The sequence below is a fragment of the Xiphophorus hellerii genome, chromosome 14 (genome assembly GCF_003331165.1).
Source record: "Xiphophorus hellerii strain 12219 chromosome 14, Xiphophorus_hellerii-4.1, whole genome shotgun sequence".
NCBI classification, from domain to species: Eukaryota; Metazoa; Chordata; class Actinopteri; order Cyprinodontiformes; family Poeciliidae; genus Xiphophorus; species Xiphophorus hellerii.
In genome coordinates this window covers 15,998,629-16,024,540 of record NC_045685.1, presented here as the reverse complement: position 1 = coordinate 16,024,540, position 25,912 = coordinate 15,998,629, and the positions used below count along the sequence as shown (strand labels likewise).

The 25,912-nt window shown below is 38.4% G+C and overlaps 1 protein-coding gene across 42 annotated transcripts in view; it reads right to left on the bottom strand.

The window, feature by feature from the left end:
* The window catches only part of LOC116732739 (receptor-type tyrosine-protein phosphatase delta), a 459,528-nt gene that overhangs the window by 202,383 nt on the left and 231,233 nt on the right, over positions 1 to 25,912 (bottom strand). The gene's annotated exons all lie outside the window — the stretch shown is intronic.

Sequence of the window (25,912 nt, the reverse complement as noted above, 5' to 3'; positions counted from 1 at the left end):
TCCAGTCTGTTTCAAAAATTCAGTCTCCGGCACAGACGTCCAAGTCACTGGTTGAACATTTCCAGCAGATTTCATTAAGGAGAAATTAAAAAGTTGGAAATAGGAAGGAGAACTTCTTGGTTAAGTTCACACCGAAAGGTTGCCTGAAACAATTAAAGATCAACTGGAAGAATATCATGACCATTACACGCATGAGGTGTCTGAGCACCAACAGATTCAGAACTAAGTAAGAAGAAAGGGAAAAGGGAAATCAAACAAAAGTGACAACGACGAGCAGAATATGTCAATGCTATGCAACTTCACCGTATTTATTTTTTCAGACCGCAACATAAAATTCAAGCTTGCCAGTGGTTGTTGTTGATAGAATTGATTCTGGCAGAGAAATATGACTGCAGAGTGTAGAGGCTGAGTGGTTGAACAGTTGATGTCATAATGCTGAAGGGGGGATTTATTCCTGGTTTATATGCACGCTATATCATAGTTACTGAGACTAAACAGCTTTGGTTTGATAGCTACACAGCTGTGCAATGGCTGGGCTTGGTGATAGTTTGAAAGAACATAAATTATATTTTACATCGCAAAAGTATTCCCACCCTTTAACCTTTTTCACATCTTGTCACATTATACCACAAATTTCAGTGTGATTCAATTGGGATTTTATGTGATATACCAACACAGAATAGTGCATACTTGTGAAGGGGAAGAAAATTGATAAAAATGTTTCTATTTTGGGGGGGCCTTTCTAAAATAAAAAATGCAATGATTGTGGTTTGCATTTCTCTTCATTTGCAAAGTGAATGCTGTACAGCGTTTGTTTTCCAAAACTAATTTTGCATGATGGCTAGGCCTGTCGCGATAAACGATAAATCAATTAATCGTACGATAAATTAAAACTACCGACGTCATTTTAATTATCGGCATTATCGTCTCTTCCGGCCTTTTTCTCTTTCTGTTAATGACACTGAACGAAAAAAGGGCTCAACTCCGGTGCTCTCCACTGACTCCTCCCTTCCTCATTTCCTTAGTGTAAAGCCCAGCGCACACTACTCGATCTTAGAGCTGTCGGCCTATTGTCGGCCCATTTTCAAAACCTGACAGACCACACATTAGTCGACAGAAATCCTAGGTATAACGGTTCGATCGGGTTCGTTCCTGCCGTGTGGTGTCCAACAATGGGCACAGAATAATGGCTACAAGTCCAGTTAACTAATTTTAAAACCAGGCATTAATCAATGCTTTACTACAATCTACCTGCAATGCATGTGGCTAGTGTCAGCGTAAAGTCCTGACTGAATGAAAATCATTAGAACCTAATGTCACGTTAAAGAAGAACAGCTGAAAAGTTACCGGGTTTATCAACTGCGGTAGCAATTTCGCTCCAACTCATCCTCTTGTCATTTCTATATTCTTTACATGTTGAATAAACATTAATGTTGTTTCCACGTATCATCTCCAATGTCCGTTGGACTTCGTGTTGCGTCGTGTCAGCTGTTTAGGATTCCCCTCCGTAATTTCCCCTCAGAAAGCGCGGAGGAGAATCCGCACTTTCTGATTGGCTACCTGTCACATTCAACAGGCTGCGTTAAGATCCCAGTTGGGGAAAAAACCCTGATTTAGATCGGAGCGATCTACCGTAACACACCACACAATCTTAGAAAGACCAACGTTCTAAGATTGTTGTAAGGGGAAAAATAGGAGCAAAAAATCATGTAGTGTGAACTATTGCATCAGGTAGTCGATGTGCCCATCTTCTCTATTTAAATCTAATTATTACTGAAGGGCAACATAATATACAGACTTCATAATCTTTTGGTTGAATGCAGTATTTATTTCCACTTTTACTTTATGTTCTTTAGTTTTTTTCAAGTGCGTTTTTTGTTAATGGAGACTGAGAATCCATTTTATTTTTGTTTTTGGTTGTTTTGTTTATTTTGTTCATCAGTTCCAGTGTTTAGTGTTCTTTTGAAAATAAAGTGTATCTATCTTTGGCAGGAAATCGCATGCATTATTACGTCATTTCCATTACATCAGTGTTAAAAGGTCTTCAAACAATATTATCGTTTATCGCAATAATTTTTTGAGACAATTAATCGCTCAGCAAAATTTGTTATCGTGACAGGCCTAATGATGGCCATGAAGTTCAAATTTTGGTCTGATCTGATTTTTCCTTCCACTTCACAATTCAACTTTATCTATTACACAAATCCTTAGAAAATACTTTTAAGTTTGCAGTTATAGCAAAATGCAAAACTTGAGTAATGGAGAAAAATTACTTGTGCAGGAAGTTGCACATTCAAAAATAGAAAAACCGAGAAACACTTGTCGCAATCATCATAAGTCAATATTGGTTTGACTGTTACACACTGAGCAAAAAGTGACTTTTATCACAACTTATCTACACACACACACACAATAATAATAATAATAATAATAATAACAATAATAATAATAATAATAATAATAGCAGTTTTGGATGATGCCCAGCATTAGTCACATCTTCCATTAGTGGAATCCAATGCAAACATAATTTGGAAAGAAGCAAACGAGAGAGCAGAACACCACAGAGAATTTGGATTCAGATAATTGCCAGTCCTGCAGTGTCTGATCCATCCCTCTGCTAAAGAGGGTTTTTTGACCCGTGGGGAATGCAGAAAATGATTAATAGTTATACCGCAGCAATCAGTGTGCAATAAGAGAGAGGTCCAGCCACCTTTTGTAGATTTATGGCTAATAACCGGCCTTAATGTAGCCACACTAGTTCTTTCAAGACCTTATGGAGTTAGTTGGGGTTTTTTCAACATAAAGAGGGCAAACAATTTGTTTTCTGAGGCATACTATGTGAGTGTTTGTAGATTTGGGGAAAACCATTTTCAGCGTAGATTTTCCAAGCACGTGAGAAATGAAGTGTTACATGAAAAAGTCCCTGGAAAAAAAATAAAGAAAAAAAAAGAAATAATTATCAAGTTTTTTTTTATTTTGATGGTGTCCCGAGGTGTCAGATAATACCAAGAGCCTCCAGAAATAGAGCAAAGGATAGAGAACTTGACAAGTAAAATTAAAAAACTTTTGAATCATTTACACATAATTGGCTTTTTACTGTGAACAGATCGTAAACTCTCAAAGGGATCTTCAGCAAGTTAAGTAAATTCCTAACAAGGGCTACATTTATTCAGCTGCTGTTTGACAACACCTTGACAGTACATTATGCTCTAAATAGCCCCTAATAATGCTGCCAGGGTGTGTAGCAACTGTTGAAACAGACATGATGACCTTCTTAGAACGCCATCTGTTGCACAGCACAGCCACAGCAAGGCAGTATTAGGCAGTCAGGCTGAAAGAGTCGCATTACAAGGCAACAACAGCGTTCCCCTGCAATGTAAGTAGCAGAGTGCAGTTTTTCCACATTGCAAATTGCAACTGTGAAATCAGTAGAATTTCAATTTGAGTAAAAAAAAAATCTGCAATATGATGCCTCGGACATTTTTGACACAATAATATAAATAGTACATAGAAACTGTACACTATTGCTAAAAGTAGACAAAAATGTGCTGCAGAGTGAGCCTAAAGAGCATGCTAGCACCAGGCCTGCTAAGACTAAAGCTTAAATTACCATGCTAATGCCTTTGGAAAACGCCTAAGCTGTGGTGCTATCCAAACTTCTCAGATGTTAAGCGGCTTTCGAGTTATGAACAAAAATCTGTGCTCATTAGGAAAATGTGATGTATGATTAATATTTCATTTCATTGCTATTAAGTCAAACAATAAACATGCCAAAGCTAAGCTAACTGCATTTCAACATAAAGAGTCTAGCATCAGCATTATTTACACTCAAACTTCAATTTTAAACTTGGAAAGTTGGTGTGAGATGGTTATTAAATTCTTTTAGGGTCGTTAATTTACAAAAGATTGTGACAAGTTTACATAATTTCTCCCCCAAAAACTAATAAGTTGTGCTGACCTCGGCAGCAGCAATTAGCAATTAGTCCTGCTACATGACATGAACTTAAGGTCACCAACCGATAGCCAAAAAATATTCCGGTCGCAATATTCATATTCGTGGTTCCGTTAACTACACCACACCGTTCATGTCCTAAAGCAGCAACGTAGCTCCAGACCATCACACTAACACAACAATGTGTGAGGATATTTCTCTGAAATGTTGAAGTAGTAGACTCATGAACACTCACATAATCCAAGTGGTCGAAGGTCATTGAAACAAGTTTCCATTGCATCGTTGTGATTTGCCTACTTTGATGCTGGATGCAGTCTTGATTTAATAAAGTCTAACATGCAAATAGGAAAGCATCTTCGTATATCCCTTTTATAGAGCAAATCTACCCTGGGACATGTAGGCAACCATCTTCCTATGATGTGCCTAAAATACTAAACAGAGAACCCGTAAAAATAAAGAAAGGGACTTATTGAAGTACTTTTCCCTCTACATTATTATACAACCATCCAGAAAGTTCCTCTTAGGTGATATTTGTTATTTATTAAATCAGACATGAATGTGGCAAGTGAAAGTGAACAAACAGATTTGATTGTCAACAGTTTACTCGTGATCTGCAAGTTAGGGGCTATTTTATTTTGACATGGGACAAGTAGGTTTGGATACCAGTTTATTAAATATATGTAATATGCTTCATGGTTTTACTCAGGGTTTGTCTGTCAGCTGTTGAAATTTGTCTAAAGCATTTGAATGTGATAAAGAAAAACATCTGCATATAGGCAGATATTTTTTGTGACATTGGGGGTACAACATTTCTAAAACCAATGCTTTTAAAGGGGATTACTATCTTTTTACTGTGGTTTTGATGATAGATTGGACAAGCGACTATTTTGAATGCATTTGTAGTTTGGGAAACATTAAAGCTTGCAAATGTAGTGTAGATGTGGGCCCTAACTAAATAACTACAGTGATGGCAGGACTTAGTACTTCATTTGCTATTGTCACCTCTTTAATTTGCCACATTGAGTCCAATAACCCCCTTATGATTTTTCTGCTTTTGTAGTTTCACTTTTTCACAAACATTTTTCTTCTATATCCTTTGGTATCAGGGTCACTGTCCTCCAGCTCCACTCTCTGCTTCACCCTTACCTCCCCGATTTCTGCTTTTTCTCCCTCTCCTTTTTCAAGTTCTGTCCATTGCCCTGCTGACAGGCACCCATCAACCTGGGTGCAATTTAAAAAGCCCTTTAACAGCTGCCATTCCACAGAGCTGGCTATCGGTACATCTGCCAAAGCCTAGACAGCGTCTCTCCACAAATCCAAATGGAGTGAAGGTGAAAGACACAATTTCTCAAAGATATGCTGAGCTGAGGAGACAGTAACTGAGGCGAAATTAAGATGCAGAAATAAAACTTGGAATCCAAGGAATTTGCCTATTTTAAAAGGAAGCCCTACATTTTTTCAGTTGACAATAACAGAAATTGTAACCTTTAGTCCATGATTCTTTGAAGCAGAAAGCTCCTGGGCCATTTGCGTTGCAGCAGAGATTCATCGCCTTCTGCTGAGTTTGTGTTTGAGCTGAATCAGTGCGCCCACCTGCCTGCGAACGCTGCATACATTGCTCATCTGAAGGTGCATGTTGTCCGAAACAATCAAGTGAAAACATCTCAGACTGGAGTCTGGACCACCTGCTGTTGTGCATTTCTCTCCTCCATATGTCTTTGTCAGAAATCTTCACCATGCGTCGGATTAGGGAGGAAATCAATCCAAGAGCTGCTTTTCCAGTTGCTCTGTTGTGAAAGCAGCTAAGAATTTTGCGCTGATATTCGACAGATCAGCTCACACTGCCAAATGTAACAACTGGCCGACCGGACCATCTGGTCTCCATTGTCCAATGCTGATTTAAAGAAAGTGGAGACTAGTCAACACTATATAATCTCAGTAAGCAAGTTTGGCAGATTTATGCGAGAACAACTTTGCAGGTTTAGTCAGGGAAAGTTTGTAGTGTGAGCTAAATGAGAAATGTGCTGAAATGCCTCATGACAGACTTGTAGGCTTTCAGTTTTCTTTTGGCGACACAGCTTTAGACTGTGGTACTCTGTTTTAAGATGTAACCAGCTACACATTATGAACTGCAGTAGTTCTAATACATTTTCAACTATATTCTCCGGATACCTTACCATATCTATTTTCCAATCTGATATTCCGTCTTTCCATTAGATCTACATGATTTTTCCTGGGGAGATTCATAGTGGGAGCAGGAAATTATCAAATAAAGAAGACAGCTGACAGATTGGCAGTCAACAATGAGGCTAGCTTAACACATATTTACCAAAAATTTATAATTATAACAGCGTGTATGTCTTTAGGATTTCTGGAATTTGGGGTATACATACATCTTCACAAGAGACCATCGTGTTTAAACTCTCCACTTGTACACTGTACACAGTGATGGTAAAGAAAAGCATGCCGTCCATCATGTCAAAGGCTTAAACACATAAATGATCATGTAAACAATTTTTACAAACTCAACTTTTCAGAGTTCTTGCCCATTAATGTGACAGTGCTACCAACCGTGCCACTGTGCTGCCACTTCCAAATATGATAAATCCAAATATTTAGTCCTTCAAGTAACTGGCGCTCATGGTGACACACTGCAGCAAACGCATCTAACTTTCAGATGAACTTTGTGAAGATATTTTCAATTGCTGTTTCTGGGTCGGCCTCAGCCATTGTGTCGGGATCTCTTTCTGTCTGCCAAAGCTTTTAGTCCATTGTGTAGCAGCATCACTTTTTGCCTGTAGCCAGAAGACCACATGAACAAAAGCTTGAGCTGGCTGGGTCACACTGAGATGTACCTGGGGCATGTATGCATGTTTTGCACGGACTGTGGATGGTAATCGTCGAGTCCATTAACATGAGAGAGTGCTACAACTTCCGAGCTGTGGTGGTGGGGTGGGGGGGACATGCCTCAAGCTAGTTGGCGTTATAGACAGGCATCTTTCCTGATTTCATTCAGCAAAGAAAATTAATGGAGTTGAAGTGGGTCGTCTGGAATTAAATTAAAATAAATTTGCTGTCTGAGGAAAGGCTTTGATGTGTCAAAAATTAGGGTAGGGTTGTAGTTTTGTGTTCAAATGAAAGGATACAATTAGACAGAGGGCACAATATTAGTAATATTAGATATTCGGTAATGGTTTATTTTCTATACATGAACAGTGACTTTATCCATCAAATAAACGTCAACATTATTTCTTGCTTAAGCCACCCAAACAGATTTTGATGAAGGAATATATTCTGGGTTTCATTCATGTGGCTAAGAGTTAGACAATAACCAGAAAATTTACCAAGGAAAAGTTTGATTTGGGGAAGATTTTATCATGCAATTGAAGTAAATTATGTTAGCAGTGACACAAAACTCTGTTTGCCTGCAGTATGTGGGGTTTGTGGCTGCTTTTCAGTGTTTTACAGTTTCATTTTAAACTATTTTTCCCCTCCACACAGTGCTCTGTCTAGCTGCAAGAGAAGTCATAGATCTCTATTGGTACAACTACACCATTTAATGGCATGAGTGTCCTTCCCATGCCCTTCTGTAAAAGCCAAGCATCATTAGTGAGAGGGTTAAGAGCAGGGCCAGTCGCCCATATGTTTCAATAATTACCCTGCACTTCTGACAAGCCACATACAAAAAAAAACAAAAAAAAAACTACTTGTTTTGCAGAGTTTATTTCTCTCAAATGCTTTCAAAGGAAAATTTTAAAGGAAAATTGTGGGGTTTTTTTTTTCTTAATAAGGTTCTGTGAAGTAACTATTAGAAATTGTTCCCTTGCATGCAGCATATGTATGTAGAAAAGTGAATAAATTCTCAAAGTTGTGGAATACTAACAAGTAGTCAGACGGACCCTCCTTTTAATCAGATTTATGCAGTTTAATAAAACTCAATTAAGAAAATGTAAAGTCTTTGGGACACAATGCTATATACTGTATATTGTCTGTTTACAACGTTTTGAGTTACTACTCTGCTGTGTTCAGGATTTGAACACATTTTCCAATACAAAATATTTTTTCCAGGCTTAAACTTCCAGAGGTCTGAGTTTTCATGTCTAGTTAAAGTATAATTAGAAAAGTGCATTTATTTACTGAACCCTTCAACCAACACACAGAAACAGGAAGCGGGATGCGGTGGAGAGATGGATGGATAAATAAATAGACAGTTTTGTCTTTTTCTCCCATTTCTGTTTCTTTACTTCTCTGCAAACTCATTGCACTATGACATCTCTCTTCCAGAGAATAGGGAACTATTACTGATGGCTTCAAAGAACCACATTTAATAACATTTGCACTACGCCTTTAAGATTGCCAAAGGTAGACAGTAAAATACTCTTCTTTTATCACACAGAAGAGGCTGCAGCCTCGGCCTTATTTCCAGGGACAGCAGTTTGTGCACTGAGTGATATATTATTTTTCTACAATCTCTTCCCTTTGCATCCCGACTGTCTCAAATCATAATCCAATCTATTTTCCACCTGAGCAGCCTCATGAAACTGCATTTAATTTGTCAGAATATTCCCATCCATAATTCCCTGTCTCTTCAGATCTCAGCTGTTTGAAGGGCAGATTTGGATGTGGAAAGAAAAAAACAACAAAAAAAATAAATCAGAGACACAGCCCAGACCTCGGAGAGTTAACAGCAAAACCTTCGAGGTTAACAAATTAAATCAATAATTGCCTGATCCTTGATGCTATGAATATAGTTGGAATAATGTTTTAAGTCGCATTGGAAAATGATTTCATCTGAATTGTATCACTCTAGTCTCAGCCGAGAATAGATTTTTTTGAGGGTTAGAATAAGTACTTGTTTAATAAATCAGCACATTTCCCCAAAAGTGAATAAACGACTGGATATTTTTTGGTAATAATCACACAAACAAGACAGGTAAATCCAACGTATGATGCAGACAAAAATTGATGATCATATCCAGTGACTGGTACATTACGGTGAAGAGTTGCCTCATAAGCAGATCCAAATCAGCTCATTTGAGGACCCGAAACTCAAAAACAAAAAACATTGAGCTAAAGGAATACAATAAACAGGCAAATTAAACTGAAGAAGTTTTTAGTTTTCATCTCTTTGCTACTTTCAAAAACCACTCTCCCATCACCATCCAGAGAACTGTTTATTTACAAACACCAGTCTGCAGCAATTTGCAGTTTTAATGTTAGACATCATTCCGATTTAATAAATCCTGTTCATGGGCCGCTTTAAAGAGAATTTCTTACAACAGGACAAACGTATCTAAAGTAATTCCTACTAATTACTTTAAAATAGTAGGAACTTCAGTATTTGTAATGGAGGAGACCCCAAGCAAAAACTAGTGCAGTGACATTTATATAAATTATATTCTGCCAACAATACACTTCAATACTTTACTTGAGGATAACACAGACGGTGTGGGACCCTTAATAAGATCTGTTCAGGGTGTGAAAATGGAGTTCACAAATAAGTCTATTCACAATATGGCAGCTGTAATGTTTGAAGCCACATGATCACACGCCATGCAACCATTTCTTGGTCTCATGGACTGAGTTAACGTAATGGGAATGTGAATTAAAATCAAGATTCCCATTACACTGATTAATGCCAATTGATGCACTGCTGCAGCAAAATGCTGTTTTTCTACTTTCTTTTTAGTTATTATTATCATGTAACTGATTAGACCGCAAGTAACACCCCTAAATACCACATATGGAATGCGTGCAAAAATCACATTGTGCATCAGTTTGATCTAAAGGTGTTTTAGAACTTGCTGTTGACGTGTTTTTATTCTGTTCTCGTCACTCCGGCTCTCTCATGAATGGAAATCTCCCAAAAAAGAGAAGTTGTTAAGCCATTTGGATCAGCCATATCCCTAGGCAAAGCAGCAATTAGAGCCTAAGCTGCCTTGTAAAATCAATTAGGAGTTGTAGTGTATGTTACAGGTACAAGAGCGGCTGGCACTTCTCTAAATGGACCAGGGAGGGAGCCTTTAATCTTCCACGCAAGAGACTGTAATCTGCACCATTTAGTCACCAAGTTTTTATGAGATGTTATATCCTGTCAGGATATTATATGCTTCATAGGGTAGTTCTTACTTTTATAAAAAGTTATAACAGAGACGTCTATTGGAAACCTTCATCTTTTTCTGTTTAGAACAACTTTCATGAAGTTCAGCTAGAGAATTAAAAATTTCCTACTGGTTGAAATTTTTCTTTTTAACAAACCCATTAGGAAGAATAATTAAAGCTTATTTACGTTCGGTATCCTAACACCACAGGGGCATATTTTCCTTTAGTTGGATTAGAAGCTTAAATGTTTATTTATTCTCCATTTTTCTCAATTTGCCCCATAAACATTCTGTGGTAAATTCACTAAATTATTTGCTGGTACGAAATGTGTTTGCACATGCTTCTCGTCGTGAATCTGAGCAGGGAAGCAGAAATATTTCTAAGATATCTTCACCCAGCAAAATGGCTCTATCCAGCTGATGAAGTTATTATTACATTTCATTCCCTCCTCTCACTCTTCCTCATGTACAACAGTTTTAAAACTAGTTCTGGGAGCCCTGTTAAACAAAAACATGGTGTGTTCGACTACAAGTCTCCAGAAACGGTACAATTTGAAAGACAAGGGGATTTTTTTCCTGTTTAATTCCGGTTGGATTCATAACTCAGGTGTCATTCACAATTAACCTCTTGTCTCCCAATAAAACTGCTTGTTTAAGTTTCACAAAGATAATTAATGAGAGTGGCATTTTCAGCCGTCTTTCCCGCCTTTTGCTTTACTGTTGAGGGAACAGATGTGCCAAGCAGGCCTCCGTGTGAAAGGACGAAGAGTGATAGGAAACAAAGTCGGAAGCATCTGTCGCTTTGAAAGACGTCATGTTATTTGTCATCCAAATGATGGCGAGGCAGCAGCACAAGCACTACAAATTTCTTCCATGAGTACGAAAGAGCTGCAAACAGCAGTGTGCACCAGGAGAGACAGTAAGTTGTTCGGTCAGTTAGCAGAGGTCTGTCACTTATAAATATGTTCTCTGAAGCCATTTTGTACAACTTTTTTTTTTTTTTTAAACACTGACATATTAAAACATCAACGAGGCAATGTTAGTATATGACTTCACAGTTTACTCCCCAGGGTTCATGCCAGATAATAACTTGCCTCTTAAAACAGGTTTCTCTCTACCTGTGCAGCAACTGGTCATTATCAACATCATTCCAGAGTTGTTTAATGTGCTGCTGATATTTCTGTGACAAACTGGGTCATGTGAAAGCGTGGGGTCCATTTTAACTTTCACCAAGGTCAGCAGGTCTCTGGTGGCTTATGGCCCATTCAGCTGGGAGCTGCAATTACGTGGCGTATCACACTGGTTTAGCCACCAGCTTTAGTTTCACATTAATACCATGCATCACCCCTGGTTTTCGTGTCATGCGGTATTTGCAAGGCCACGGAGAGGCCACAGGGAAATCACTATAGTTCATATGTAAATATGAGAAGCTGATGCAGACTTCACCTTGCCTGCATGGGTTCAGATCGGAGTAGCATGGGAATGACAAAGTTCAAAGCACACTCATTTTAAATGCTATTGGTTGACTGTGGTCTTAAATGACAATTTTGGAAGGGTAAAAAGGCAGAGGAAAAAGGGCATTAAAGGCATAAAATGACGTGAACCTTACTTACGATGTGAATATAAGTTTGATTAATACAAACCGAGTAAATTTTGAATTCAAATATGTGGATTTGAATCCACAATTAGATTAAAATACACGTCCACTTTTATAAGAGGGTTATTAGAATTGCACAAATGTTAACTGTATACTTGCGTTAAAATTTTAATTCTTTATTTTATCTGGTTTAAGTATTTTGTACATGAAATAATTTTTGGGGTGTATTTTAAAGAACCAGTTTTATAGGGGTTTTTTTGTTGTTACACAATGAAGTCATCCTGAACAGAAGGCACAATACAGTTTTTGCTAAAACGCATATGAGTACTGCAGCGAATATCTATTCAAAGATAATATTTATTAAGTTAAATTTTGCATATTTGTTATGACAGATCAAATACAGAGACAACATTATGGTTAAAAAAAAGAAGTAAAATAGGGGTTATGTCATAATGTATATGCAGTTTTTAAGAAACATAGAACAAGGAAATAAAATAAATTCTCCTAAGAAATGATGAACTTTTGGTGCACATTCTGGTTCTATTGTGCCACTGCTTATTTATGCAACATATAACTGAAAAAAAAAATACAATAAAATCTCTGCAAACAGCTGTAACAAAAATGCAAAAAAACAGCCATCTAGTGAACACATTACAGTGAACACATTATAGTGAGCGGATGAGTGAACAATGGTTTCGTTTTTGTACAGTTTTTGTGCACTAAGGCACATCCTGCTGTGGTAAAATAGTTTCACGCTCTGGTCAGTGGAGCGTGAGCATTTCACTGACTGCTGTTGTGCTTTATCACTTCTGCACCTCGCAGGAGATGCAGCAAGTTTTTTCTTCTTCGCTGGCTGAAACCGAGTCAAAGATGAAAATCAGAATTCAAGTTCTCAAACCGGAAAAAAAACAAACAAACAAAACTGATCTTGCATTGGCTGTTATTTCCTATTCTGATTTTTAATTTTTGTCTTCTTTTGCAGAAAAAACCACCCGTCTGGCTGTTTTCCCTTCCATCTTCCCTCCAGAGTGAAATATATGAATAAATAAGTGGAGAAGAGCAGAAACAACACAAAAAGCAGCAGAATCGATGTGATTTTCTGTGCTGACATTTCAGACAACACCATATCTGGGACGCTGAAATCTTCAATTTTTCCAATCAGGTCGAACCACAGAAGTTACTCGGAGCAGAAAATGAATACAAGTTCAGATATTGTGGGGAACAATGGCATAAAGGTGTGCACCATTCCCCACCAGGGGGAATAGGAAAAGGCCCCAGGAAGCAAATCTAAACATTTGAGAAGGAATTGGAAAATACAGAGGCAAAAAAAATTCCTCTGACATGGATTACAAAGACATGCTCCTTTTTTCTTTTTTTTTGACTACGATGCTGTTCTGCCTGCATGTCCGTGTACGCTGTTGTCTACGGTGATTACAAGTGGCATCACAATGCAGTTTGAGAATAATGAAAGTGCTTGGTTCATGTTTTCTGAGCCTTTCAGCATGACAGGAGGTGCCGTACCGCAGAATACAAATCACCTCCGAACACAATATATAAAACACTAATTTGATTTTTTGATATACACGAGATTACCTGAATATTAACGCTGCGAGAGTGACTCATTCTCTGAGCAGATATTAATTGGCTGCAAAAGCTGAGAGCAAGAAAACGCTCCATCAGCTCTCAAGCATTGCAATAAAGACACACACACACACGCACCCCCACACACAAAAAAAAGAAACAGCCCACGGTATTCAGAAAACCAACGTGTCACACAGTTGAGCAGATATTCAGGAGGCCCCGTGCTGGGCCGGGTGCGTTCGGAGCGAGCCGCGAACCACCCGAGTGGAACGTGCTGAAAAATAATTAGTACAATAAACTTAGTGAAAAAGGAAACACAACTTGAGGAAATCAACTGTTAAGGAACATCTGAGGCTGAACAAAGCTGTGCCCAAGCATATGCTCCTCATGCTTTCACCCCTCCTTCCCCCCTCACTCCTAACAAAGCTCAATCTTCCATCCCTGCTGGGAAGAAGAAGAAAAAAAAAAAAAACTATTTATAGAGCAAATCCAGTCATTCAACTGTAATAGCTCCTCAAGATGTGCTCTTCGATGTGGGTGCTTTTTTTCCTTCTCTAGTATATATTCTTAACTTATAAAACACAGTATGTGGCATTTTATGCACAGAGGAAAGCACAAAACATGGAGCTCAGTCTGTAAAATTGCTCAACCTTATTGAACTAATTAAACGCAGGAAACTTACAAAGTCATGTCACTTAAACTGGAAAACAGAAGTGGCCGCAAACACAAGCAGGGGTCTTTGGTTGTCTCATAACCTCATTCGGGGGAAAAATATATACATGTGCGGAGATTTGACACATCGGTGTTCTCAATAAAATTCCACTCAGTGTGCAGTTTTCAAAGCAGGGGAAAGATCCAGCACACGAATCATTCCAAGTTTATAGTCAGTGTAGTTTTTACCAACATCCTGATTTCGTACAGCTTTGAGTCACATCACGGCTGCATGGTGGTCTGGTGGTTACAGCACTGTTGCCTCACAAAAGCTTATCAGCTGGAGTTTCAGTTGGTGCTTTTCTATGTGGAGTTTCCATATAATTCCCATGGAGCTCTGTGTTTACACTACACAAACTGAATTATCTACAGTATCTGCTACGGTAGTACCAGGTCACTCTGGTAATTTCTCCGGGTACTCCAGTGCGATACGCCAAATGCACAAATCAATTGTGTGGCTGATTTCCAATGTGCATTTCTTGTAAGAACAACATTTTAAATTAAGCTGTTGTAGCACTACCTACCATAAGCAGTTATGATTAAATGTATTAATCTATAATACATAGGCAAGACCATAGCATGTGTAAGACAGAAGTCTGTAGTTCTTTAACAATCAGGGGTTTAAAGTTTAAAATGGATATAACAGAGGAAATGAGTAGTACTCTGTGTCAGCTGAAAGTTTAACTCTATCTTGTAGCTTGAATTACTCCAGACACTTACGTGTCGACACGTAAATTATCTTCCTTTGAAATGGGTTCTAACATTTGTTTCCTTCATTTTCAAACACCTCTTTGCAACTGAAAATAGCTAGCTGCGAGTTTTCAGTGTTCACATTGCAGTTGTTTGTGTGACCTGTTGGCATTTGTGTACGACTCAAAAGGCTACCCAGGTACTGAAACCATGGTGCATATCAGTTTGCTTTAATTGTGGTTTAGTATTTTTGTGAATACTGATCCACAACATTTTTAAACGGTATATTATGATCTGAAACCTTTGCATGTTACTTGATATTGTGAGTTCTGATGCCTCTGTGGGCCAGTTTAGATTCATCTTATATGATGAATTCTGCTCTCAAATCACACCAAGGCAAGTGTAAGTTAAATCTCCCGTGTGTGCTGACGTTGTGATGGACTGGCGACATGTCCACAGTGTCTCCCGTCTCTTCCCCGTTGACCACCCGTGATAAGCCCCATCAGGCAGACCCCAGCTTTGCAGTATCAAAAGCAAGCTCACTTTCTTGTTTGTCTTTGGCCATCCTAGAATAGCCTGCCCTCCATGTGCTGTCAACATTACAGGAGCCTGTTCTGGCTCTGCTGTTCACCACTACCATTAGCGTGATGTACTTTCATCTATCATTCCGATGAAGTCCATTTAGTGGTATTTGGAGAAAATCCCACTGAATGTTGGCCACCACCTCATATAATCAGAAGTCCATAACAGTGAGCTGTAATTATCTGTACCTATACAGTCCTCCCACACAGTCTATTCTGCTGGAGCTTACTGCAGCGGCTCGCCTGAATTGGGGGGTATTTATACATGAAATTAAGGTGTAATTAAAATCGGTCTGGTGCTAAAGGGGCTGAAGGTGATTATGCTCATTTGCATAGTAGACTGATTTCTTTTTTTAATGCTTCCCGCACAATTACAACTAGCTCTAGCACATCTTAGGCATCCGTCGCGGATAATATTTGAAGCAAAAGCTAAACTTTTGTTCTGATTAGAGGAAAGGGTTTTGCATCTGATAACAATTTTCATTCCTAAATGTTTTCCCAGAGTAAAGCAAATGATTGACATGCCACCCATGTTAGTTAGTAAAGCAGACTAAATATAAAAATGCGCAGAGCCTATTTTGAGGAGTCTAGGAAATGTTTTCCCCCTGATTGAATTACCATCCTGTTGTTTCGGAAATGATTAGGAAAGTATGCTGCGAAAGTTTCTGGTGAGAATCTGATGAGAAGTCGTTTAAACCGGACCTCCAAAAAACAAACATTAGCATTCAAGTCATTTTTCACAGCCGCAGCATTATCTAATTTTCTCCATTGGCTTGTTTTGTAGCAAATGAGGGACTATTATATGGGATATAGACCAAGGAGAAACTCATTACTTCTCACATTATCACTGGAAATGTGTTTCGGAAAAACCAAGCTTGGCCTGGTTGCATGCTGAAGCCTTGGCGGCCTGTCCAGGTTGTAAATGGACCCCTCTCGGCTGATTTGCCATTGTGTGTCCACGGCCGTCCCCGATATTTGGTGAAGGGATGTCATGACTGCTCCAGCTGTCACGGGCACAGCTGTTCACTTTCCCCTTGAGTGAGCAGAGCTGCTTTCACCCTGCGGCTTGATGCTGCCTGCGTGCGTGTGTGGGTGTGTGTGTCCAATACGAGCATGGACAAACACCGAAAGGTGCACTTGTTATTCAGCCTTTTCCAAGATTCAAACATTTAAACAACTGTGAACAAGAAAACTGGAAGGGGAGCGCGCTCGGGATGCTGCAAGTTCTCCCAACAAATTATTAATGGCCTCCAGATTTCTTGCTGCTCCCACACAACAACTCTTATGTAACTAAAGTACATTGTCACCGTGGAGCTCAAGGTTTCCAAAGTCCAGATTTTCTTTTGAATGGAACCACAACAAATAAGTTTGAAACTTTTTCTACCTTTAATTTAACACTCAAAACTGTTAAAGCGGAAATATACAAAGCAAAGAAGAAAAAAAAGGTACTGTAACCTGGCTTACAGAGCCGAAACTAAAATCACCTTTTGTTTATTGTCAGACTTCTTTAATAGGAATGTGTCAGCATCCCAAATCCTGACCTGCAAATGACTGCCCACTGGGCCTTCTCCATATTAAATAGATAGTGAGAACATCTCTTGCCCACAACCCTCATCAGATAACCTCAAAACGTTTCTGCAAGATTTATCTCTGTACTCTAGGTCAGCCATTCTAGAGCTTTCATGTTTGGGTTTATTAAGCTAGGACATATTGTTGTACAACATATTGTTCTACAACATATTGTTCTACTTTTTATCTTTACCTGAGCAATACTATGAAGCATCACTACTCTTATTTGAGTAGAACTTCTGGATATCAGCTGCGAGTAACTTCACTCTATGGAGAACAATAATGTTTTAACAAAAGTTGAAACCAGACACACTCACCTAGAGTTAATGCTAAAGCGATATTTCTATTTTTATATTTAAGCTTGTTAACACTTGTATATGCACGGTACCTGCTATTTAATACATTTAAAATGGAAAAAAAAAATCATACTGCATACTGAAACAAAATGAGGTTTCTGCTTGAGTTTTTCATTTCAATCTTTAAAATACCATAATTTGTGTACTTTTCTGTTTTATGCCTGCCTGATGACAATTTTAAATATTAAATAATACAATCTGATCAGCTACTAGGTGGCCTCTTTGTAAAATACTTTTTTAATGTCCCTCTTCCCAGCTCTGTTAGCAGCAGACCAGGTGCTCTATATTAAGACATTTTTCATATCATTGCAGCTGTTTCCCAACACAGATTCCCAGGACCCTTGCTCGCTGTCTTCTCCCTTCTCGCTCAGCCAATTTCCTGTCTGATCACTGTGAATAAAGGATGGTAGCGCCACAAAATCTAAAAAAACAGCACTTCAAAACACTTCAAAAAGAAAAAGTGTATTTTAGTCAATTGGGTTATGCAGCTTTTCTTTCTAAAGGATTGGTTTATGTATGGGGTACTTGCCACATTTAAGGTGGAAAAAAATTATATATGATTTATTATGGTTTAATTTTTTTTTTTATGTCAGACCCTTGAGGATTAACAAGGGGGATGTCACTTTTAAGATCAACTGTAGATGAGTTCCTATCAAGAAAACCAGCTTTAAAAAAGTGCTGTTGATGAATTCATCGGTTTATGATTGATGTTTCTCCCCTTTGGCCCGGCCACGCATTTACTTTCTCACAACCCTCTTCGCGCCACAACAGCGTACTTCGTAAGGTGTAGATGTTCCTAGTGCTGGAAGGGCTATATTGATTGCATACTGAAGCAGTCAGTTATGATGAATGGTGGACTTGCTGGATCAAATTCAGAGATTTATTGGCCAGTGGTGGTGTCATTAGGGCTTTGTGATGGGTGAATTAATTTGGCAATTAAATGAGAGGGTGATACTGTGTTACCTCATCAGCTCTGACAAGCAGACCCCAGACCAGAAACAAATGGGATGGAAGACACTTTATCATTTTGCACGTATAGAGTCTTTGGCCTTTGGCATTAAAATTCATCATCGGCCTGTAGAGTTTTCCTTGGACTTGCATACTTGAACGCACCATGAGCAGGAATAGTGAAAAACAGCATACACTAGTCAGGCATTGGCTGGTTTCTAGTTTCAATGATGTTCTCTGCTATGCTACAGCTCCTCCCCTACGGCAGAGCCTGCCGTAAATGTGCAGGTTAGTTAGCATGGCCATATCGGAAAAACAGGTTTTCTGTAACAGTAAGTAGTTTATCCGCCATTAGCATGTTTTGCAGTTGGTATACCAGCATGATTGACAGCGCTGAGACCTTCCTCTTGGCTCTGGTTTGTTATTTTGACCGGTGGCAATAGGACTACAGGAGAGAGGTGGAAAAGCTTGATTTTTTTCACACATCTGTCACATGTTTTACTGTTACAATATTGTGACATTTTAACAACTATATATTTTTAAAATGATTAGAGTTAAGCTTTAATACACACAGCGGAAAGCATTTTCTGCCAAATTCTGCCAAAGTTAACATCAATGGTCTTTGATATTTCCGGTCTTTGGTGTAGAGCCAGTCAGCTTTTGCATTGGCAGCTTTGCAAATACCAGCCAATAGAGTGTCAATTGATATTGCGTCTGCACATTTCAGCTTCCCAAGCTGGGTTTTATTTGCTAAATAAAAAATCTGCAAAGTACCTAAAAAATATTGAATTAACACTCAATACAAGAATGAAAAGAAGGGATCCATTGTATGATAGACTTTTGAAAGAAGGTTGTCTAAGACCAGATAAATAGTGTCATTTTTCTGCAACATGTTGGAGTGCATTTATCCATATATTAGCATGGGTATATGTGTATATTTGACCCAGAATAGGTAACCTTTAAACATAGAATGTGCATTAAACTCAAACGTGTGTATCTAATTCTATTTAACAAAATGCCTTAAATTAAGTCATTTATTCCCCAAAATAGGTGTCTGCAAAACTTTTGAGCCAAAATATATATTGGTCAGTTAGTGACTGGGGAAGGCAATCAAGCACACTAAACCAACAACAATCATCAATTTGTCAAGTAGCTTTAAAAATGAAGAATGACAGAGAGCTTCAGGTGAAATAACTTCTTTTCATTTTGCTTTCAACAAAGTCCAGCTCAGTATTTTTGATCAAGCCTTCCACCACTGCGTGGATCTGTTACCAAACACCTTTCTAACAAGGCTGCTGACTTTTATTACAGAGAAAATGACTCAACACGTCTGCAGTGTCTTAATCTCCTGATATTTATCCCTTCACCAGCATCACAATAACTCAAAATATTTACTATGACAGTAAATATTAATAATGATATTGCTTCTAATATTTCACTAAATGCTAACACATTAACATATTCAATGTTATAGCGATACGCAATATTATTTTAGTAGCAACACCTGCAGCGGCGCCATTTTTGTTTAGTTTTTAATATCCTATTAAATTAGAAAGATAAGGGTGATCTTTAGACTCTTCTTATAATATTCGTGACTCTATTAAAGAATTCTTTGCTTGTACAAAAATGCAAATGCTGACAAAAATAGTGCCTCTGACTGCCAAGAGCACCAGCCCCAGCGAGCAAATTTTGGCTCATTTCACAGACTCGACAATACATATACCCACGTGTTTGTGCATGTACACACCCTGTGGCACGCAGAGACAAATCTGTGAAACACAGTGTCCCTGTGACCCTTATGCTCCATATGGTCAAGACGAGGGCAGAGAAAATAAGCACACAACTCTGTGGGTGATTGCAGCTTGGCAGCCAGCACAGCCTGGAGGTTTGTGGTGTTGAAGTAACACAGAAAATGGCCAATACAACACTCCTTTCTCGAGCAGTGCTCCTGTCCCGCTTCATACACTGATATGTAGTGCACAATTACGGTTCCTGAAACAAAATAATAATAATAATAATAAGTATTTTCTTCCTGTTTTGACCTTAATTTACCCAGATTTCCTGAAATGCTGTTAAAAACTTCAGGTTTACCCATGCACACCATTTTATTCCCACTCTTTACAATGTCAAGCGTAGTGAATAAGACAGAATGATAAGTCAAATAAAGCAAAATGTAGTTTCGGGTCAGACTACGACATGATATACATTTCACAACTTGCTTCTTACTTGTTTGCTAGCATGCTTGCAGTCGTTCCCCTGCTGATCAAGGATCATGTTTAAAAAAGGGCTGCAGGTGAAAATTTGCTTTTTTGGCTAAATCTGAACCATTTACATTTTTATTTATTAATCCTTTATTTAACCAGGTAAACCCCGTTGAGATCTAGATCTCATTTTCAAGAGGGACCTGGGCAAAAAATTTGCAATACATAGCAACCTGGTTACAAGATAAAAAAAAACAACAAAAAAAACATGATCAACCAAAGCACTGAAGAAACTAGATAAAGAAATAGATGAAACAATGAGTACAGGAGAATAAAAAATAACTTCAACAACTGTTTCAAATACTGTTCTAAGAGACATGGTTTTGTGGGCACCAACTGAAAACTATTATCACTTTGAGTCTATCAGAGACTCACTGAGCAGACTAACTGTTAAGTAAGAAAGACAAGGACTCGCACCAAAAATACTCGGAATTTAAGATTGACTCAACCTCTAAAAACTGCAGCTCACGACATGTTTCAACATGTAACAATTATGTTATTTTTTTAACATATGTTTTCTAAAATGCTTGATGAGAAATGTTTATTTCAGTTAGAGACTTAAGACATGCTCTTCAAAGAATTCAGACTTCAATTAGAATTTTCCCTCAAGGATTTAAATCTTCACTTAAATTTATCTCATGAACAGGTGCCACAACAAAAGTGTTATTCACTTCACCAGTTAGTGGCCATAATGTTATACTTGATCAGTGTAAGGCTAGTGGCCATTCATTACATTAAATTTAAAACCAGCTTCAACATAATTAAAATGAAAATGTTCAAAGAAGGTAATTGTGCGGGAATGTTTGAACATTTGACATAAAAAACCTCATTAAGTTCAGAATGATGTTAATTGCTGCTTATGCGCTTTAGAAAAAAATAACTAAATAGTTCAGATTAGGTGGAGTGAATGAATAAAAATTTATTTAAAACCTCTTCAGTGAGCCGACATTCACATGTACATGTCCTCTCCTGCCTCTGCTAGATGTGAAAAAGCATTCAGATTATCAATAGAGCAAAAACATGTGGCATTCTCAGTTTTCATGGAAATGCCTGCAGCCAGTCGCAAAAGCTTTTATGTCTTTATGTAGTTTGTGCCAATAACACTGCCCCACAAACAATTCAGATTTTTTTTTTTTGGCTTACATTTTTCAATGGGGGTCATGTAGTGCACTTACTGTAAACTACTTTACTAAATGGGTTTCTGCCCCAACCTAAATATTGTCACTTAGAAACCATTTGCTTTGGGTTACCTCTAAACATTTAAATGTGTAAAATGGTGTCACTGTGGTTCAATATTCATGGGATGTGACTGGCCATTCATATGTGCCGCAGTGGTACCCTAACTGGAGTGGACGACCCCACCACTGGGTCACCCACCCAGCGCAGGCATGCATCTGATCAGAAATAAAGCTGAAATCAATTTCCCTGCAGTCCCTTGTTGGGGTCTTTTGATTGGCCTCCTATTTGTGCCTCAGGGGGCACTTAGTCCACTTCTGCTGCCACCTTTGTTCTTTCCCTGTGAGAATATTACACCCATTGAAATTGTAACTGCTTTTTCAATGCGTGCTCAAAACAAGAGGCCACACATTTAAAAAGCCACCATGGCTCTCAAAGCACTTAACACAAGTTAGCAGAGGAATCAATTTTAGGTTAGTAATCGGTGCCGGCTCTGAATGTATTGGATTGTCCGAAATCAACTCGATTGTTGCCTGAGGACAAATTCTGGTGACCTACTGGTAGACTGATCATTTATTTAGCGCCCTTAACACTTGTTGGCACTCCTGGTAGAGGTGTGAAAAGCTGTACAAAATAAATCAAACTAACTGCAGTAGCAGTGGTATTCTTATACTAAAAAGGTGGAAGTCTAGCCTTCACTTTGGGTAGCAGTGCCACAATTCTTCTCTTACAGATCTCTTCTAGTCAGCTCATCCCACAGATTTTATTTAGGAATTAAATCTGGGGACTGAGATATCCGTATAAATTGGTTGATTTGTTCTGGTAAATAATTATGTGATAATTTGACCATATGTTTTCTTATGTTGCTAAAAAGAAACCCTTGGAACCCATTCTTTAGTCTTATACTCCAACCAATTTTTATTTTAAACGTACCTTTATATTAAAGATGCCATGGACTCTAACATGAATCCAAGAGCCTTTGAATAAAAGGGGCCCACAGCATAACAAACAAGCTGCGTTTCCACTATAAATGTGCACAAAACTTGTTCAACCACAATTTTTGTTTCCATTAAATAAGAAAAACAATTAAAAACACACATGAAAAAGTCCGTTCACGCAACGAGTCAATGAAGACTCATTGTATGGCAGCGATCACAAACACGTACACAGCACTAGTGCTCATCATTAGCCATCGGATGTCAGTGATGGCTAATGACTGAGACGCCAGTGTCTTATTCAGGAGTTGGAGCAACAAGCCCATTATACCTGGGAGCAGCTACCTGCACGGCTTTCTTGTGGAATTGTTGTCGGCAATGTTACAGAAGAGCTATGGACTCAACACTTTCAAATTACAAACTCAACTCTTGACTAACAGTGCAATGCTGTGAGACCTCTGGTGAATTGATATGTGCATTACCCAAGGAGGCCAGTGCCTACCAATATGTGCGCTACTGCATACAAATTGACATGATTTCTGTGAAGCAATAAAAGCAATAACAAATTAATATTTATGTGGATGGTGTTCTAGCTTGTTGATAAGGTTGCCATGAAACATGTTCAACTTTCCGTTTCTTGCTCTCAAAGTTTGGCTACACATGAACTGCACTGGAAAGCATTTTTCCTAAAATGGTACACGAATAAATGTATTTGGCATGCAACAACGAAAAAGAACACACGGTACCAAATACAATCTCCCTCAAAACTTTGTGTTGTTTTAATTCAATTACAATACCACCAAGGAGGACTGGAATGTGCTGCAGAATGGCTTGTTACGACTCACTGCTTTGGGTAATGGTGTTTTCTTTGCTCTGGAAATGAAATATAATATCATTAAATAGAGACATGTAGAATGAAGTGTCAACATATCCATCTTGGGTGCCAGCTCAATCTGTTTGTGGGCGCTCCCCAGTGACAGATCCAGCTCATCACTGAAACATCCTCCTCTTAGAAGTCTAGGGATTCCATTCATCCAACATAGCATGGATTTATGATTGATTACATGTGGAAAAGGTAGGAACACAAACGGTCTAAGTTAGGATGCAAAACAAAAAAAATATATGGAGGTCTCTAAAAACGGGCTGCCTTTGATAAGACAAGTTCCTATTTACCAGTAGAAAACACACACAAAAAAAATAGTTTTTACTAATTCTTTATAAATTCATACCCATCTTAAAATACATCCATCAGCCGTGACTGGAACCACTGACAATAACACAAATTGTTTTTTTGCGTGCGTTTGCCCTCACCCCGACTTAATATTTGCAGCGGCACCACTGCTTTTAGTTTCAGAGAGCAGTTAATGGCGGCTGAGAAGAGAAGAGGCAATAAAGTAAAGCTTTGATGTTGTCATGCATGATTGTGCGGAGACATCCTCGGGCTTGTGTCGAGGGTGTTGATTTAGTGACTGCTGTAGAAATGAGAATACAGATGGCTTGTGGTGCTATTAGGAGGCTGGTCTCTGAGAATAAGGAACCTCTTCCACATTTATTATCTTGGGTGACACTTCAAATGCTTCAGACGTGAGCATCGGATTCCGTATCACAAGGATGGCGATATGCCAATTTAATTAATCTACTTTGGGTAGATTGGGGTGGGGGTTGGGTGTGTGTAGCTCACTGTCATTAAGATGAGGACTATGGAGAGGGACGCAGAAGCAGTTAAGGAATTTTACAACACTGACCAAGCCAGTTGCACGGTTAGCAATGTCTGTGCAATCGCACCCTAACATGCAATCGCTCCAGAAATAGTTGTCTTTAATATAAAGAAGGAAACAAGCATTTACAAAATCATAATGACATACGCTGGCATTCATTATTGATTGCACCGAAACTAGAAATATAACTTGAATTATTTGTGAAATAAAGCACATAACACACAGAGTGCTGCTAATTTGAGTGGCACATATGAGGTCTCCAGGTGTCCTATTGCTACAGTGGAGCTTTTCAAATCCCTAGCAGGTTTTTTCACCTGAGCTGGAGATCAGGAAGCCAAATAGCATTAGGGAGTACTTGAATATGAAACTTACTCCTTGTGAGCTATAAGCAGGCACTTAGGCAATCCTGGAAGATGTTGTCCTTCCAAAAAAGCTCCATAGCAAACAATTAACTATAAAGTGCTACAAATGAGTTGAGTCCAGCCCATATGGTGGTCACCTGTTCTTCCATTTGTCTACATGGCAGTGGAGGAACATATTTCTCAGAGGTTATTCTAGATGGCATATAATACTAATTAGCTGGAAGAACCACTGTCTGAAGAAGTAGTGGGTAAGCCAGTCCTTGAAGGCAAGTGTCCTAAATATCTTAGATGTTTCTTGCATTAAATACACTACACCAGTCTGCTTAAGACCTCTGGAATCTATTTTATTACTGAATCCACCCAGACTGTGAGATAACATTTTGTAATTAAAAGTATCTTAAGATAACCTTAACTAAAGGTTGTTAGGAGATACAAGACAACTGGAACTTTAATTTCAATGAAATAATGTGAACTTCCACCCAGCCTTATTTTCCTCTTTCTTTACCAACACCAGCCTTTTATACTTTTAACTTGAAATCCATGCACATTTGGTTAATTACACCTGGGAGGCATAATGTGATCAGGGGAGCCATACTCTAGTTGCATAGAATACCCAATAGTTTGGGAAATGGATTTGAGCGCATTCTCATCAGAATCCTGGAATGAGATATGAAAAATTTTATAGCTTTGGTATTTGCTAGAATAATGTGCTAGCCACGTGAATAATCACGCTCGCTCGGAATGACAAACCAGCGCAGTAAGCCATAAATAAGATAGGAATGGGACAGGGGAATTATTATTATCCCTTTAGGAGGGTGTTCTGCAGTTTCTACTCTAAAATACAAGTCTTGTGCTTGCACATATAAATTCAAACCACTGCTTGCTGGCACTTTGCTCCAACACTTAAAGGCTATCTGGCTATAAAACCGTAGTAGTATATGACCTCAGACACTTTAGCCACCAGCTGATCAATGTGATTCACTAAAAAACAGTATGATGTAGCCGTCAATAGTTAGCCGTCAGCTGCGAAACAGTCTATAAATTTAGCCTCCTCTTGGACTTAAAGAGAGAAACCATGTGCTGCTGCGCCCTCTACTTACAGTGGGCGTACATTCTAATAATAAAAGTAAAGATAGTACTTGTCAGAATAAATCTTAAACAGCTGGACTTGTATTTCTGTGAGATGAATTCACATATACTGTATATCTTATTTTAACTGTAAACATGAGAATTACAGCACATGCTTAACATTTGACTGTTATTTTAGAAATGTTATGTAAACAATACAGCAGATGAAAAGACATTCGGATTTAAGTAAAATCAAAATGACTGAACTGCCACATGTAGAAGTGTTTGTTACAGTTATGCCAGAAA